Source organism: Melospiza melodia, chromosome 1 (genome assembly GCF_035770615.1).
Source record: "Melospiza melodia melodia isolate bMelMel2 chromosome 1, bMelMel2.pri, whole genome shotgun sequence".
NCBI classification, from domain to species: Eukaryota; Metazoa; Chordata; class Aves; order Passeriformes; family Passerellidae; genus Melospiza; species Melospiza melodia.
This window is the reverse complement of record NC_086194.1, coordinates 170,966,756-170,985,155: the sequence shown is the minus strand read 5'-3', so window position 1 is coordinate 170,985,155 and position 18,400 is coordinate 170,966,756. Positions and strand designations below refer to the sequence as shown.

General features: G+C 42.8%; 1 protein-coding gene across 3 annotated transcripts in view; it reads left to right on the top strand.

Annotated features, from left to right (window-relative positions):
* TSNARE1 (t-SNARE domain containing 1) overlaps positions 1-18,400 on the top strand; it is a 469,351-nt gene that overhangs the window by 170,581 nt on the left and 280,370 nt on the right. The gene's annotated exons all lie outside the window — the stretch shown is intronic.

Sequence of the window (18,400 nt, the reverse complement as noted above, 5' to 3'; positions counted from 1 at the left end):
CTAGATGGGTTGTGGATGTAGGCTGGGAGCTTTAAACCCTTTAGTAATGGAGGAATTATTTGTTGTGGCAAGGGATGGATCCTCCAGGAGATGACAAGGAGTGGTGGCATCTGGGGGACAACCAATAATGTTTTAAAGGTCTCTTACTGCTGCTGCTGTTTGTGTAATTTTTTAATGCTTTAATGTAATTTTTTAATGCTTTCATGTCTCAGCTTATGGTTTCTGTCCTCTCCTCAGTGCAGTGGTGGGGTCAGAGAATCACACAAAATCCCAGCCTGAGTGAGGCTGGAAGGCACCACAGTGGGTTGTGTTGTTCTTCCTCACATTCAGGTGGAACTTCCTGGGATTCATCTCCTGCCTGTTCCTCTTGTCCCATTGCTGGGCCCCCTGAGCAGAGCCTGGTCCATGCTCTGACACCTTACAGAATCACAGAATCACAGAATTTTCAAGACTGGAAGAGACCTATAAGATCATCTAGTCCAGCCGATGTTCTAACTGTTCAACTAGATCATGGCAGCAAGTGCCACATCCAGTCTTTTTTTGAATTCTTCAAGGGATGATGCCTCCACCACCTCACTGAGTAAATGATTCCAGTTTCTGACCACTCTTTCTGTGAAGTATTTCCTTCTTACTTCTAACTTACATCTAGCTTGACGCAACTTGAGACTGTGTCCTCATGTTCTGTCTGTTGTTGCCCGGAGAAAGAGGCCGACCCCCAGCTCACTACAGCCACCCTTCAGGAAGTTGAAGAGAGTGATGAGGTCACCCCTTAGTCTCCTTTTCTCCAGGCTAAACAACCCCAGCTCCCTCAGTCGCTCTTCATATGGCTTGTGTTCCAAGCCCTTTATTAATTTCGTTGCTCTCCTCTGGACACGCTCAAGTAACTCGACGTCCCTCCTGAAGTGAGGGGCCCAGAACTGGATACAATACTCCAGGTGAGGCCTCACCAGTGCCGAGTACAGGGGAAGAATGACCTCTCTGTTCCTGCTGGCCACTCCATTTCTGATACTGGCCAGGATGGCATTGGCCCTCTTGGCCACCTGGGCACACTGCTGGCTCATATTCAATCGACTGTCAACCAGCACCCCCAGGTCCCTTTCCACGTGGGCACTATCCAGCCACTCCATCCCCAGCTTGTATCGGTACAGGGGGTTATTGGGGCCGAAGTGCAATACTCGGCACTTGGACTTATTGAAGCTCATCCCGTTTGATTCTGTCCATATGTCCAGCCGTTCCAAGTCTCTCTGAAGAGCCCTACACCCCTCTAGTTGATCTACACTCATTCCCAATTTGGTATCATCAGCGAAACTACTAATAAAAGACTCTAAGCCCTCATCCATATCGTCAATAAAAATATTGAACAAAGCTGGTCCCAACACAGACCCCTGAGGGACACCACTGGTGCCTGGCTGCCAGCTGGATGTGACACCATTCACCAGCACTCTCTGGGCCCGGCCATCCAGCCAGTTCTGAACCCAGCAAAGGGTATTCCTATCCAGACCACGGCCAGCTAGCTTGTGTAGGAGTATGCTATGGGATACAGTGTCGAAGGCCTTGCTGAAATCCAGAAAAACAACATCTACAGCCTTCCCTGCATCCACTAGCCGGGTTACCTGGTCATAAAAAGTGATCAGGTTAGTTAGACATGATCTACCCCTCCTAAATCCGTGCTGGCTGGGTCTGATACCCTGGCCATCCTGCAAATTTTGCATGATGGCACGTAATATGAACTGTTCCATTATTTTGCCAGGTATAGATGTTAGACTGACTGGTCTATAATTGCCAGGATCATCCTTTGCGCCCTTTTTGTGAATAGGTATCACATTGGCCAGCTTCCAGTCATCCGGAACCTCACCAGTAATCCATGACTGTTGATAAATGATAGAGAGTGGCTTTGCAATCTCATTTGCCAGCTCTCTCATCACCCTGGGGTGGATCCCGTCTGGTCCCATAGATTTGTGAATGTCCAAACATTTCAATAGTTCTATAACTGCCTCTTCCTGGATAATGTGGGGACCATTCTGTTCCCTAAAACCATCTACCAGTCCAGACGGACGGGAGTCTTGAGGGCAAGTCATCTTCTCTTTAAAAACCGAGGTAAAATAGGCATTAAACACTTCTGCCTTCTCCTCGTCTGTAAATACTAAATTCCCACCTGTGTCCATTAAGGAACAAAGGCTGGTCCTACCTTTTTTCCTACTATTAATATATTTATAAAAAACATTTTTTGTTATCCTTAACAGCGGTCGCTATCCTGAGTTCAAACTGGGCTTTGGCCTCCCTAATTTTTTTCCTGCAAACTCTAGCAGCCCTCTTGAATACATCCTTGGAGACCTGACCCTTTTTCCAACTCTGATACATCCTCTTTTTATTCCTAAGCTCTTCTTCCTAAGCTCTTACTGCAGACCCTGACAGAACCTGATGAGATCCCCTTTCCAGCTGCCTTTTCTTGAGGCTGAACAAGCCCAGCTCCTTCAACCTTTTCTTTTAAGAGAGACGCTCCAGTCCCTTGATTATTTTCATGGCCCTGCACTGGACCCACTCCAGGAGCTCCATGTCCTTCCTGTCCTGAGGAGCCCAGAACTGGACAGAGCACTCCAGATGTGCCTCACAGCACTGAGCAGAGGGACAGGATCACCTCCCTTGACCTCCTGGCCATGCTTTTCCCTCTGCACCCCAGGTTCCTATTGGCCTTCCTGGCCACAAGGGCATTGCTGGTTCATGGACAACTGCTTGTCCACCAGGACCCCCTGGTTTTCCTTCTCAGAGCTCTGCAGAGTCAAGGGGAGAACAGCACACTCCATACTGGTGAAAACTGCATTGATTCGGAGCCCAAGCCTGCCCACACATCCTTGTTCCCATCTCCAGGTTGCAGATTTGCCCCCTGAGTTGAACACCAAGGGAGATGAGGAGCAGGAGAAATTAACACTGTGTGAGCCCACATCCTTGCACATCTGCTCCAAGGATCTGCAGCAGTGTCCCATGGCCTTTATGCCATTTGGAGCACAGATCTGGGTAAACAATGAGATGACTTTTTTGTCTTCTGCCAGTGTCTAGATACTGGAAAAATAATCCTCCTCACCCCATTCCCCCCTTTGGTGCCCCGGGTTAAAAAATGTTTGCTCTTGTGGCATCCCACACTTAAGGGGAAGGGAACACCCGAGATTTGTGGATCTTTGTGGCCAAAAGGAACGGCAAAAGTCAGAGGCTCCACACAAGCATACAAAGATTCATTAATAAATTGTAAATTTAGCATGGAAATCAGTATAAATTAATCCCTGACTTCCTATCTAAGCAAAAGGCAGAGGGTTTTGGATAAGGGAGTAGGGTGAACAGAGATGGATTAAACATAGGGAGAAAGAGAAGGAGAAAGAGAGATCACTAATCTTGGCTCCAGTGTTGACCCAGGTGATGGGATGTCCAGGATCCTGGAGTGTGTCCATGCTCAGGCTTCACAGGGTTACCTTTCATACGTAAGTTTTCCCTGCTATTTTCTCTCTTTCCATGCAAATCAGTTGTCAGTCAGAGCCTGTTCTTCTAGACCTGTCAGAGCCTTCAGGGATCTTGGATGGTCTTGATCCCCCCTACAATTTTTCCCCCATTCCCAACCTCATTCCTGTGCCTGCACTGTGCTGAGTTTTGCTGATCTCCAGGAGCCAAAACCAGGATATTTTTCCCAGAAAAGTGCTGCCCTACCTCTGCATGGCCCCTTCTGTAGCCACATCCTTTTCCTTCTCACAGCATATTATTACCAACAATCCTTGCTTGGCTCCACGACCATCCAGCTATCAGATTTGGAGACATTCACTTTATCCCCCTTATCTTCTGTGCTCCTCTATTTTGCATTTTGGAAGCCAACTGCTTCCCCCAGTGAGCACTCTATTTGTAGCTTGAAAATTTTACGTTACCAGAAGTGTGGCTGGATATTGCAATGTGTAAAAATATTGTCATGTTTGGGGGTTTTTTTTAATAAATTTATTCTTAGATGTTTATCTGGGAAAAGCTGATTTCACACTGATGTTGTTTTTATTTTTTTTTTTGTTTGTTTTGTGGGTGACAGAAGGACGAAGAAATAAATAGAATAAAATGTTCCTTCTCATCTCTTGGGCACCACAATAGTTTTGCTAATTTTTCAGAAGCCTTTCTGAGATGAATCATTAAAAAGTATGCAAATTTCCCTTCTTAATATTACCAAAATAGTAGCTTTTTAATTTGGAGTTTGCATCTTTTGACATTTTCATGTATTAGCAATGAAATGTGGGATATGATTAGGTAAAAATTCGTGTTTCAAGGAACCAAGAAAAATTCATCCTCCCTCACCTTGAAAAACAAACCAGCTTCAGATATTTTGCCTCTCTCCTCCTGCAGAGTTATAGAAAGTGCAAGACAAGATCACATTCAGTTAGCATAGCCTGCAGAGGGAAAATAATTTTATATTTGGGTTGTAATATCCACAGGCAGGAAGTTTATCTAATGACTTGAGATCCTGACTGGAGCCACTTTGCTCTGGTTAAGTATTTACAAGTTTTATAAATTTTTTTCAGGCCAAAAAATAATTCTTGAATGGGGGATAGGACAACTCCATGTTTATGGTGAGTTTTTTAATGCCATCAGTTCCAAATTGAGCCATGCAGTTCATGTGGATTGGCCAGAGGGACTGTGGGATGAGGTTTGTTTGGGAATTCCTGTCTGGAGTGAGCATTTATCAGGGCTGAGCATTTCCAGGGGCTCCTCCAGGGCTCTGGCACAGCAGCCCAGGCATGATGATGATTGGGATCCTTTTGTTTGCTTTGTGTAATAATGATTGTTGGGATCCTTCTGCTGTTTTTGTGTAAGGTCTGGTTTATCCTTTGAGCCTGGTGCTGCCCACAGAGCTGGGAGCAATGGCAGAGTGATGTTTGTTGTGACTGAGCCATCCCACACTTCTGCAGGATGTCTTTTGGAACAATTGGCATCCTCTGGAAGGTCTGCTGTGCTTGAGGTAGGAAGAGAGAAAGAGAGAAAGAGAGAGAGAAAGAAAGAGAGAGAGAGAAAGAGAGAAAGAGAGAAAGAGAGAGAGAAAGAGAGAGAGAGAGAAAGAGAGAAAGAGAGAGAGAAAGAGAGAAAGAGAGAAAGAGAGAGAGAAAGAGAGAAAGAGAGAAAGAGAGAAAGAGAGAGAGAAAGAGAGAAAGAGAGAGAGAAAGAGAGAAAGAGAGAAAGAGAGAAAGAGAGAAAGAGAGAAAGAAAGAAAGAAAGAAAGAAAGAAAGAAAGAAAGAAAGAAAGAAAGAAAGAAAGAAAGAAAGAAAGAAAGAAAGAAAGAAAGAAAGAAAGAAAGAAAGAAAGAAAGAAAGAAAGAAAGAAAGAAAGAAAGAAAGAAAGAAAGAAAGAAAGAAAGAAAGAAAGAAAGAAAGAAAGAAAGAGAAAGAAAGAAATACTCCGATCTCAGAGCTGAGTACAAGGATTTGCCAATCTGTTGCTTGCTGGGAGAGTCACTCTGGGATGAATATCTGCATTTTTCCTGCAGTGATTTAATGGTTGACTCCTTTCACACTCTGCTCCATCAGGAATAAACCCTTGGAGCAGAAACCCCCCACATCTGCCCCCTGCAGGAGGCACACCAGGGGTTAAACAGATCTTTATGTTATTTGTGTGGACATTGGGTGCTAAAACCGAGCAAGAAGGTGCTTTTTGGCAAATAAAAACTTCCAAGTTCAGCACTGCTGTGAGGTCAGAGGGAAATCATGCAGCCATAGAGTGGCTTGGGTGGGAAGGGACATTAAAGTTCATCCAGATCCAACCCCCTGCCCTGGACAGGGACACCTTGCACTAGAGCTGGAAATTCATAGGGGATTTGGTTTAAACCCCTTTTCCTGCCTTGTTTGAAGTGAAACTGGGTAAGGCAGATCAGGATGGTCTTTGGGAAAATGTATTGGAGAAATAGAAGTGGATAATTCCAGGTGAAAACAGAAAAAAAGGAGAGAAGAGGAAAGGGGAATGAAAAGAGGGAGAAGAAAGGAAAAGGAAAAGGAAAAGGAAAAGGAAAAGGAAAAGGAAAAGGAAAAGGAAAAGGAAAAGGAAAAGGAAAAGGAAAAGGAAAAGGAAAAGGAAAAGGAAAAGATTTTTAATATTGACTGGTTGTTACTAATGGCACAGCTTTTTGTCATATAACATGTGAACTAACAGATTTACTCCAGAAAATCATTGTGATCAGCCATGGGTCCACAACATCGTCTTGAATAACAAAGCTGAAGGTCAAGTGTTCAACAAGCAGATGTGTTTTATTTTGAAATAATTGAAACCTCAAGGGGATTTATATGTGTTTACCAGGATATTTTTTATTGCTGTCTGCTTATATTCTTTGTTCACAAAACACAGATGCAATTTGTACATGGAGTCTTTCCCTGTTTGCATCCTGTGATCTTCATGCATTCAGCCTTGCAGAATAATGAACAAGTAATGTCATGCTTCTTTCCTAGATTACAGTGTCAAAAAATAGGAATTTTCTTTCTAGATTGAAGATAATGAATGGAAAAAAAAAATCTTACTTCCCCAGTGTACATCCTTAGGGATTAAACTAGTTAAAGGGGAATTTTCAACCTCCTTTTGAAGTTATTTTTTTGGTATTGATACAGTAAACAGTTACAGAAGGCTCAAACTGCACACTTGAATCCCTGCTCTTTGCAGCAGTAAACAGTTCCATGAAGTTTGAGTGGTTTTGAGTGCCATGAGTGCTCTGCCACTTGGTCCCATGGCAACAATGATGCTATGAAAGGTGCAGACAAGGCAAACTTGGTACAACATTGAACAGTGTTTTGTTTCTGCTGTATTTCTCCTTTTCTTTCCCTTAAGATGCAGGAAATGTTAACCCTGTGTGCCAAAGTCTTGTCTAACACCCTTTTGGAGAGTGTTATAAATTATAATATACCCCCTTCTGGGCAAAAAATGGAAAAATCTGTTGCCTTGAGAGGAGGTGATTATGGCTGGAGTCCAGTCTTGCTTCTTGGAGGCAAAACCTGGGGAGAAATACAAACACAGCAGCAGGAGATGGAGCAGCAGCTTTTGTTTCTGGCGCTGAATCCCAGGAGGTGGCAAACTGAAAAATCCTGGTCAAAAATAGAATGTAGCTGATCTGGTGAGCTTGTGCCACCCTTGAGTCAAAATTCTCCTCCTGGATGTCTCTGAGCATCGCTTTGGGCAGGACCTCAGGGCTCCGGAGGAGGCTGATGGAGGGGACTGACCAAAAAGTGTAAATGAAAAAGGGGTGGACCCAATTGCTGTTTGATCAACACAAAGGATGCTGCCTGTGGGATGGGGGGAGGTAAATTGATGCCACTTTTTCAGGTGAATTTGTCGCTGGTGGAAAGAAGGGGATGAGAGCAGAACGAGAGCCTTGCCCTGCAGTTGCAGGCACGGGTGCAGGTTCCACACCTCAAATTCTGGGTTTATTTCTGAGCTCTTCACAACAAGAAAGACATTGAAGGGTTGGGATGTGTCCAGGGAGGAGCTGGGGAAGGCTCTGGAGCAGCTGAGGGAGCTGGGGGGGCTCAGCCTGGAGAAAAGGAGGCTCAGGGCACACCTTGTCTGACAGGAGGTTGTAAACAGGTGAGGGATCTCTTATCCCAATTAACAAGCCATAGGATAAGAGGAAACAGCCTCAAGTTGTGCCAGGGGAGGTTTTGATTGGATATTAGGAAAAATATTGTGCATTGTCAAGAATTGGAACAGGCTGCCCAAGGCAGTGTCTGAGTCCCCATCCCCTGTAGGGATGTAAAGGACACACAGATGTGGCATTTGGGAACAAGGTTTAGGGGTGGGCTTGGCAGAGTTGGGTTAAGGGCTGGAATTGATTATTTAAGGGATCTTTTCCAACTAAAATTCTGTGTTTCCACAGCCCTGACAATTCAAACCACTCTGAAGCAAGAGAAGCTGGGGCTGTACTGCAGGGAGCAGAGCTGACTGGGGCAGAGCAGGGTTTCAGTGATTGTCTGTGAATGGGCTCCCAAGAACTGAAAGTTTTGTGGAATCACCACTTTGGGAGCTTCCTGTTCAGTGCAGGATTGCAGTGATTTTCCCACTGTGCACTTTTCTTTTCCTTTCAGTGAATTACCCTGTAGCAAAGCCTTGTGCCTGAAGTTTTGGCTGTGCTCATGGTACTGCACACGAGTGCATTTGTGTAAGTGTACAGCCAGGTTAGAGATAAAATCATCTCAGCTATTTCAGCTGGTGCTGATGGATCATTTCTCCATAGACCACTGAACCTTCTGAGGTAGCAGATTGCAAATGGGATTTAATATGGGTTGGTATTAACTGCTGAGATGTTTGAGAAGGTGGGCAAGACAGCTGAGTTATTTGCCAAAAAAGCAGGTGACAGCAGCAGGTTGACAGGAAATTTAGATTATTACATTGATAAAGCTCCTCAGTCTCTCCTGCTTGATTTGCCACTGGAGTATGAAGGAAAATCCAGCTATGTCACATTGTCTGGAGAGCAGAAATGAAAGCAAGTGAGATTATTGAATTGCTGAGCATGGAAAATTCCCCCAAGCCTTGCAGAATAATGTATTTTAGTGATGCTGTACAGTTTATAAAGGTCAGTTTGCACTTCAATTACAAATCCAGGTTTAAAGGTTGTAAAGGACACAAGAAAAAAATAGTGATTTATTTCTTTTTTTTTTCTTTTGTAATTACCTCTTGGAATGCTGGTAATATTTCAGACTCATTTGTAAAAAGATTTCACAGTACTATAGCAACAGGCATTTTAAAAGCCTCAGTAGAAATGCTGAAAATCTAGGTCCTAGTTTTATTTCTTCATTTCACAGATGGAGAAAAGAGGCCTTGTGAATTTTTAAGGTTCTACAGTGAATTAATCACAAAGTTGGGTAGCAGTCTATTATGAAAGGTTCAAAGTCAGACACCAAACCAAGTTTAAATAAAAGGAAGCCATGATCCTTTTAATTTTTTTTAAATTCTTTTTTTTTTTTTTTTACCAGCATTCTGGGTGTTAATCATCTTTATTGAATATGATTTCACACAGACCTGGGAGTGCAGGCTCTTTGCATCCTGGTCAATTCTAGAGTTGACTGAGCTGACAAGAGAAAAGGTTTTCCGCAATGAGCAAATGACAAGGGTGAAAAAAAAAAAAAAAGTAATAACTTTTTCTCCTGCATAGAAATGCTCTGAATAGGGTAAGAAATGTTAGTTTTAGGTGGGTGAGGGAATGCACTTTACCCAGGCACTCCCATCCCTGGTTGGCAGCAGCCCCGTGGCTCCATATGAATCTGCTTTCCTTGGCTATGCCTGAGTGACCACACTGCTAACAAGCCATAAAAAGAAACAGCAGGGTCACAGGGTAAAGGTTGCTGCATTACAGGGCCAGAACATGCTAATTACAGCCCTGAAAAGTGAATTTGAGTGCAAATTACTACATTCTCAGGCTGGGAGAGGGAGATTTTTTCCCTCTCGCAGCAGCTGAGGAAAGCTGCCTCCCTTGACACGTGTGCTGCAGCCTATTTTATGAGTTTCTTCGTTCCACCAATTATGCCTGTGAGATGGACAATTAAAAAAGCATCTGTTTTTACAGCAGAGCACGGCTGCCTCTGGCATTTTATGTGCCATGGCGGGGCTGTACCTAGGGGAGGAAGATGAGGGATGGAAAACGTGGTCATAAGGAAATAAAAAAAGAAAAAGAAATATTTGAAAGTGCTCTTCTCTAAGCTGTTGGCTGGGTGTGCACCCCCTGAGCTGCCTGGCTGGTTTTAACACAGCAAAATGCTGAGCAAAGGGGTGGGCAGCAGGGCTGGTGGGAGGCAGGTCCGTTTGGGACTGATGCTTTTGGGATAAGAGGTTGGATTGTGGCACTGGAAATGTTTTTGGGCACCAGACCAGGCAGGTGTCACCCAACAGAGTTCCTGCCTGAGGAGGGAAGGATCCTTTCTGTCACAGACATCTTTCCATGAAAAATCCTTTTCTTAGGATTTTTCCTCCTGAGAAGCTGAGAGGCCTCAGGAACAAAATGTAAACAATGATTATCTGCTGCTGTGGAATGCAACAGGTGCATCTGTGATTGGTCTCATAGAGCTGTTTCTAATTAATGGCCAATCACAGTCAGCTGGCTTGGACTCTCCGAGACAGCTGCCTTTGTTATCATTCCTTTCTATTCTTAGCTAGCCTTCTGATGAAACCATTTCTTCTATTCTTTTAGGATAGTTTTAATGTAATATATATCATGAAATAATAAATCAAGCCTTCTGAAACATGGAGTCAGATCCACATCTCTTCCCTCACCCTAAGACCTCTGTGAACACCGTCACACCTTTCAGCCCTGGAGAAGCAAGGGATGGATTGATGCTTTAGACAGAGGTGGTGCAATTCAGGGTGATTGCTTTTCCCTCACCTGCCTTGTAGGAAATTCCACATGGCTCATTGCTATGGAAGGAAAGAGAAGCTAAAATTTACAGGACAATATGTGTTGAGTATTTTCATGTGTCCAAAGCCTTTGGGCTGGATGGGTGGCACATGAGACACCCTAATTCCAGGAGCTGATCTCAGCTTTAGCTGACTCCCCGCAAAATTCATTCCCAAACCCACCCACCTCCAGTAACGCATCACTTCCCACCATGATTTCTTCTGCATGGGCAGGTGTGGGCTTTTGGATCTCATCCCTTCCCAAATCTGAGCTCACTGTGCGTGCTGAGCCAGGAGAATTGGGGAGATGGGCTGTGATGCTGGCACCCAGCAATCCCAGTCACACTCAGAGCCTTGGCCACTGCCTGGGGGAAAAGTGCTCCAGTGCACGTCACTGCTGCTGCTCAGGGCTCATTAGTCACAGCCAAGGAAATGTCAGCTGTGTTTCATCCTAATTTTTATGAAGCCACTGAGACTCATTTTCTTTCTGCTCAAGCAGTGCAACCAACAAGAATTATTTTAGCATTTACCTGTTTCGTTTTTTATTTTTTTTTCCAGATATATAATTAGAGATAAATTATTTATATAGGTGTACATATATATGTGTCTATATACACAGACATATATATGTGTACACTACACAGACATTCTTAAATAAATATGTAAAACATCTTGTTATCCATATAAAATAATCACTTTGTATTTTTTTTTTTAATTTTCAAGTGTCTTGTGTGTTGGTGTGTCTGTTAGAAAGACACATAAATTGAGGCATGGAAAAAGATGAAGTGAAAAAATAATTGGTATTTTCATTTATCTAAACCCCCATTCGGGGACACAGTTTCCTGGTCCTGCTGCAGCAGTTTCTGCTCCCACTGGAAGGTTTCCTCCTGCTCCAGCTTTCAGCACAGAGGTAACAGATGTAAGAATACAACCTGCCCTAGTGGAAAGTTCCCTGCCCATGGCAGGGGGGTTGGAATTAGACAATCATTAAAGTCCTTTTCAACCCAAACCATTCCATTATTCTAATGAAGACATAACTTTATTTGGATAGCAACAATATATAAACAGTTATACACCTCCTTTTCTATTTCTAGTATGTAAAGTTCATTAAATATTGAATATTTTAGTATTGGACTCTTCTCTCATTCAAGACTGCTGACCAGTTTTTTTCCTCCATTGTTTAGATGTGAAATGAGTATGTGGTGAGTACTCTTCTCACACTTGTCAACTGGCAAAATGATGAATAAAGAGGAAAAGAAGGAATGCTTGGGCTTGTCAGTGATGCTTATATTCTGTTAAAAACAAACCACATTATCTTTTCTTGTGAAGATATTCCTGAATCCAGCTGCTAGACCACAGAGTCGTTGTGAAGTAGAAAAAAAAATTAAAATAAATATCCACATATTAATTATCATTATGGTTATACTCTGAAATCCAGAACATCTCTTTATTGCCATTGCCCAGATTTCCTTTTCAGAGAAAAAGCATTTTCCCTAGACTGGTCTGAGCAATTTTCCCAATCCACCCATCCAAATAAAATGCACAAAACCACAGCAGCACCTGCTTCCCTCTCTGCATTCAGCAGGGGCTGCGACATGGAGAGGGCTGGGAAGATCTGGTTTATGCATGAGCTGCTGTGCCTGCTCAGCAAAAGGAGATTATTCCTGTGCAGATGGGCAGTGCTCCCGAAAAATGCACCTTGGTGGATTGCCTCTCTCATCCCTCCCCTTCCACCTCAAGGCAGGTGACAGCTACCCAGGATAAAAGTCATTTATTGCTGGTAATTGCACAGAGTGTGGTTCCATTATTTACAAGTCTGCTGCTCATGGGGGATTTTGCCTTGGACTGTGTTCAAGTGGATCTTTTCCCTAGATTTTGGAGGGGACTGGTGAAAATCAAGGTGTAATTTTTATTGCTCAGCCCTAACTTCTTATTATCTTCTAAAGCATTAAGAAATTATTCAATGCTGATTAGGCTTAAAACTAACAAGCTGTGAGAATAAAGCTGTGGTGCAAAGAGCTGCTCCCTTTGTTGTATAATGCAGGATTCTCTGAACAGTTCACCAGGAACCCTCCTGGCTGGACCATGGCCAAATCTGCTGCTTTTGCATGTTGATTAACACCTGGACAGGAGAATTTATGGAGGGAGATTGGAACTAAATGATCTTCCAACCCAAACCATTGTGTGAGAGGCTCCAGAGCTGCTGGTGTGACATCCCTCTGTGAGGTTTCTCTGTACAGAGTCTTATTAACATCAGCAGGAGCTGTTGGACCCATGGAGAAAATGTGGTAGCTTAATAAAAGATGACCCAGGCAGCCTTTTATTCATAAATGATGGTGCAGATGAGGGCACAAAGAGGGGAGTAGGAGCTGAAGGAGGCATTAAATCTGGCATTTTTGGAGTGGGAAAATCATCAGCGTGAGGGGGAGCTGGAACATGATGGACTGTTTATTGTGAGAGAGGAGAGATTTATGATGAACGTGTGAATGGCTCACTGTTTTCCCCATTGCCTTCTGTTTTCGTGGAGGGATAGAGTTTCTAGCTGAAATCAAAGTTTGCCTAAGCAGGAACAAAACAGTGTTCAGAGAAACCAGGGGGGAAAAAAAAATAAATAACGTGAGTAAAGAACCTCATATGACATTTTAAACTACCCTTGGCACAGTGTGGGATGATTGTAAAATTGCAGAGATGCCTAGAAAACACAAACTCGGAATAATTCCTGGGTGGAACAAGAACAGGATTGGCTTCAAAAGAATGCTGTACATAATGAAGTCAGATAAAACACAGAAAGCTGACACCATCCTTTTGTTTGTACCCATAAGCATCATACTTGCTCTTTTCAGCCCCTTCCCTCTCTCATCAATGGGGTTAATAAAAATCACTCCCTTCTTTCATGACCTTTCCTATGGCTTTTATAGCTCGATTCCTTCCATGCTGGTGGATGCAGCATCAGATTTACACTCTGGCTTGCTTGCCTTGTATCCTGTGCATCCTTATTTATTGTGCCTGTGAATTTGCTGTGTTTTCTGGGGCACTCTTCTTAATATTTCGCTGGCTTAAAGATTTGGTCTCGTGAGAAGCACAGAAGGAGCTGGAAGTGGCGTTGGTGTGAAGGAAATGGGGTTCAGGGGGGACCTTACATTAACTAAGGAGGTTGTGGTGAGGTGAGTGTCAACCTCTTATCTCAGGAAACGTCAGGATGAGAGGAAATGGCCTCAGGTTGCACCAGGGGAGGTTTAGGTTGGGTATTAGGAAATAATTCATCGTGTAAGGTCTTGTCAAGCGTTGGAAAAGGCTGCCCAGGGAAGTGGTGGAGTCTCCATCCTTGAAAGTGTTCAAAAACCAGGGGATGTGGCACTTGAGAACATGGTTTAATGGTGAACATCATGCTGGTTGACTAATCATCTTAAAGGTCCTTTCCAACATTAAAAATTCACTATTTCTGTGATCTAATACAATCACATATTATGACTTTCTTAATTAAATGCTGATTTCATGGATACTTCAGTTCCTTGTGACACCAGATGGTGTCCTTGACTGGAGCTGTACAATCTTAGCACACACCTATAGGCAGCAGTCTGCTCACCTGGGGATTACCTGATGGTAATATGCAGCCATTTGTGGGGTTTTTTCAGCATTTAAAGAGGTGCTGCTTGATACATAAATGTCTGAGGCCTTGGGGAAGATGCACAATATTTGTGATGATTTGTATTTTCCTTCAGTAGTGGGTTCAGGCTATTTTGTGGTAATGTTTGTTGGGTTTTTTTGGGGACTGGAGTGATTTTTAATTCAATTTACTTGTCACAGCTGTAATTACTCAATATGCAAAATAACAATGAACAGATTATTTTTAATCCTTTTTAAATCATTTTGCCCTCTTTAGTTTTTTGCTGTTAACACTTGTCTGTGCACTTTGAGCTGTGTTTATGGTGGAACATTAAACTCTGGCTTTTGAAATCCAGATTGGTGAGAATAAGGACAGACAAGCAAAAATTTTTTAAAAAGTACAATCCTTTATTTCCTATAAAGCCTTAAGACTGGCTCCACAGCCGTCCCAATCCCAATTTTATTCAGAGGAAATGTTTTAAGAAAAAAATGTTCTGTACATCCATGGTACTGGAATGTGGTAAAACAATTCCTCTGGAATTTCTTCAACCTCATGCTTCACATATAACCCAAAATTATTTTATTATTAAACAATTTGTTGCAATGTCTTTAGAGTGCAGTAATGCAGAAAGACTAATTTGGTTTTCAAAGGGTGAAACAGAGGGGCCCTGAGCACCCCCATAACAAAGTATGGGACACGGACAATGTTTGAGGCTTTAAGCTTTTAGATGATGTTGGCACCTCCTTTTTAAAGACCTAGGAACAACTGCCCGCGTTATTTTAGCCATCCAGTCTCCAAGAGAAGAGGAAAACAGGAATGCTTGGATAAAAAGGATGTGTCAAGCCCGTTGTCCACCCCTCTGCTCATTCCCAGTCTCCAGGTTTGTCCTCTGACAGAAGCATTACTGCACATCCTGGGTGTAGAGCACTCCTTAATGGGGTAATTAGGGGATGGCCTGATTTAAACACACTAAAAAAGGCCTGCTGGCTTTTATTTACTTATTTTTATTCATTTCTTGGCTTTGATAAATTACCAGACTTGTTTGAAAATGTGTAAACAAACTCAATGCTTGTATTTCTGTAGCCCTCCTGGGGTGGCCCTGCCCCATTATGGTTCTTATTGGTTTTATTCCTCAGATAAAAACCTCTGTTATTGCCAAATAGTTTGTCCTGTAAATCTGCATTTCTAGAAGAAACAAGCAAAATAAATTATATTATAACGTGACAACAAATGTTCTATAAAATTAATTTGGTTTACCCTTCACCCTGGGGAAGTAGTCAGGCTTAAATTTGCTCTTTGACTTGAGTTCTTGACTAAAGCCAATGTCTCTGGGTGAAATATTACAAGTGAAGTTGCAAGGCTTATAATAATTCATCACAGCCTGAGCATTTGGTTTGGCACACACCTAAATTTACCTCCACCCTGCCTCCATTGCAGGGATGTCCGAGCTGCTGGTATTTATGATGGCTTTAGTCAGCAGCGCCTTGAACAGCAAAACAAGGTGCGAAAAACTCCCACAGTGTTTGCTTTGCTGGGGCAGCAGCTGTGCCAGAAGCAGCTGTGACAGTGGCAAGGATGAGAGAGGTTGCAGGGAGGTGTTTTGGTCACTGTCAGGATGAATATTTCACTCCCAAAGCAGGGCTGTGTCTCTCAGGGCAGGTGTTCTAGGGGACTGGAGGATCCAGCAGATCAATCCCATCAATTTTCCTGGCAGTGAGTCCCTGGAATCTTCCAGTCATCCCAGCCTTGCAGCACCACAGGGTGGTACATTTTGTTATTCCCCAAAACTTGTTGGGGTCAAAAGGGAGCACAGTGGTTTTATTCTTAGTCCAATTTTCTTGTTAATCTAATGAATTTTTTCACACTCTTACTGTCCAAATTATCTAATTTCTACAGCTGATTAATTAATAATATAATTTAAATTGGTTTTGCTGGAACTTCTGGTTTTTCTGGTTCCCAGTTATTCAGGTTTTTTGTCCTTTTTTGCCTATAAAAAGTCCTCACCATCCCCAAAGTTCTTACCTGTTCACAGGGCAGCGCTGCTGTGTTTCAGACTGGGATTGCTGCTGTTCCCCTGTGCTTGCACTCAGCCACTCCTCATTTTAATCCAGGCTTTACACAGAGCAGTCACCTGTTATTTCTGTGAGCTGACACAAAACCAGAACAAATTCAGTCAGTGGCAATCATCCAGATCATTGTTACAGCAGCTGAAATAAGCCCAGATGGGCTCAGGTCAAGTTCCGTCTTTGAGACCCTGTACTGTCAGGTCAGGCCAAAAACTGTGGCTTTTTGCTAAATGATGGCAAAATCATCTTTTCTGACTACTTTTCTGGTCACACCAGCAAGTAGAAACAACAAATTTTGGTGTGACTAATAATAAAAAAAAAGTGACAACCCACATTGTCCCAGAAAAGAGGATTGAGGCTTAAATGTGTTAAGAGCTGAGGTCAGTGTGAGAAATGACCCTGTGTTATTGCCAGTTCTTCCAGATTTGGGAAATGATTTTGGAATAGGGAATGAATGATGCAGAGTGACCAAAGTGTCCCTAATTAGAAATTACTTTTGAGGACCAAGCATCGCAGTTCTAAAAAGGTGAAATTCTGGTGACAGGTTTGGACTGCAGCCCCTCTTTTCCAGGGTTGCTCACTTAATCTGAGGGCAAGCAACAAATGGGATTTACTATTCAATGTGTAGCACAAGCTACCCAAAGGTCTTCTATAGGTTTTATATTGGCAAAAACTCCTTCTTCAAGTGGGTATAAAAAATACTGAATATTTGCACAGGTGTGTGTCCCTGAACAAAAAGGATGTGCTCTACAGAAGGTGTTGAGGACTTGCATAGTTTAATTAATAATTAAATTTGATTTATTTTTATTTTTTAATTAATGATGTAGGCAATGGTCACTATTTTTTCATGCCTGATAAATTTGAAATTCCTCCCATTACAGGGAAATATCAAACAGAAAACATCAGCTCTGTCATTTTTCCATGCAAAGATTCTCTTCATCCTTCCTGTTCTCCTCTTAATAAAAGATTTTCCTACCCAAAGGATTATGCTGCTCATGTGCAACTTTCAGTATTAACTTGGTTTATCCCCACCCCTTTGTTGTGGATTCAGTTTTGTGCTTTTTGTGTGTTTTGTCCCATCTTTCCCACACTGGGTTTTGCCTTTGCTTTTGTAAGGGGCAAACAGGCCTGAAGTGATGGGGATGATTGATGGGGGTGTCATTGTTTTGGGAAGGATAATGTTCCTGTCCCTTTCACAGCTTCTAAATCACACCTTTTTTTTTTTTTTTTTTTTTTTTTTTTGGGGAGGGGTGTCTTGTCTTGGTTTATTTTTTTTTTTGTTTTTGTTTGTTTGTTTGGCATTTTTTGGCAGTGGGGGTTCATTGGTTTTGTTAGGTTGGTTTGGGTTTGTTTGTGTGCTTGCTTGTTTTATTTATTGTTTTGTTTTGGTTGATTGGTTGGTTGGTTTTTTGTTTGGTTTGGTTTGGTTTTGTTTTTTACCTTCTGGGAGTCTCCTGGAATTTCCTTCATTTTTTTGGTGCTTCTTCCAATTCCTCCTGCATTCCTTGATTTGCCTCAAAAGATCTTCCATTGCTCTGTCCTGAGCCTTTTGCTTGTCCTGGCACTGAACTAAACTATTGGGTGATGATTAAACTAATGACTGTTAAAACATTTTGCCTTTGCCTGTCAGGGTGGTATTCAAACTCCCTCTTATCATCTGAATCTTAAATTCCGCATAAAACCACGATTTGTTAATTAAACTTTCTCCATCACGAACATTGGATTAATGCTGGTGGCTCATTAATGTCTGAGGACAGCCTGGGTGGTGATCAATCACTTTGGGATGGGTTTGTTGGGACTGACCTCCACAATCCGGTCTTTGAGGGAGATGGGAGGAGAAGGCTTTTTATTTTTCCCCAGGGGCTACTTCAAAACAAGTGTGAATTAATGTGGTGCTGAAATGGGAGCTCTGGTGTGTTCACAGGAGACAAAGAGCAGGGGGCTGATCTCTGAGGAGGAGGAGGAGGGAGCAGGGACACTCCCGCAGCCCAGTGAGTCACTGTTTTCATCCCATGGAAAATGTCTCCTAGGAAACCAGGGATTACAAACAGCCAGCTCCAGCCTTGGGAATGCTGTTCTTTACCTAAATAAGCCATGGGAATGCTGTTTTTTACCTAAACCAGCCCTGGGGGCTGAGCACAGCTCTTGGTTCAGCAAAGCTCCTTTGATTTGAGGATGGTGCTGAGGAGTCCAAAGTGCTCAGAGTGGTGAATACAGCAAAGAAAATATCAGCAGGGCTCAAGCAACCAACCATCCCCTCCTCACATTCCCAGGCTGCCTCCAAACCATCTCTCACCATCTCAAGGCTGTGACAAGCCAGCAGGGGTGGACAGAAATTTCATGGCT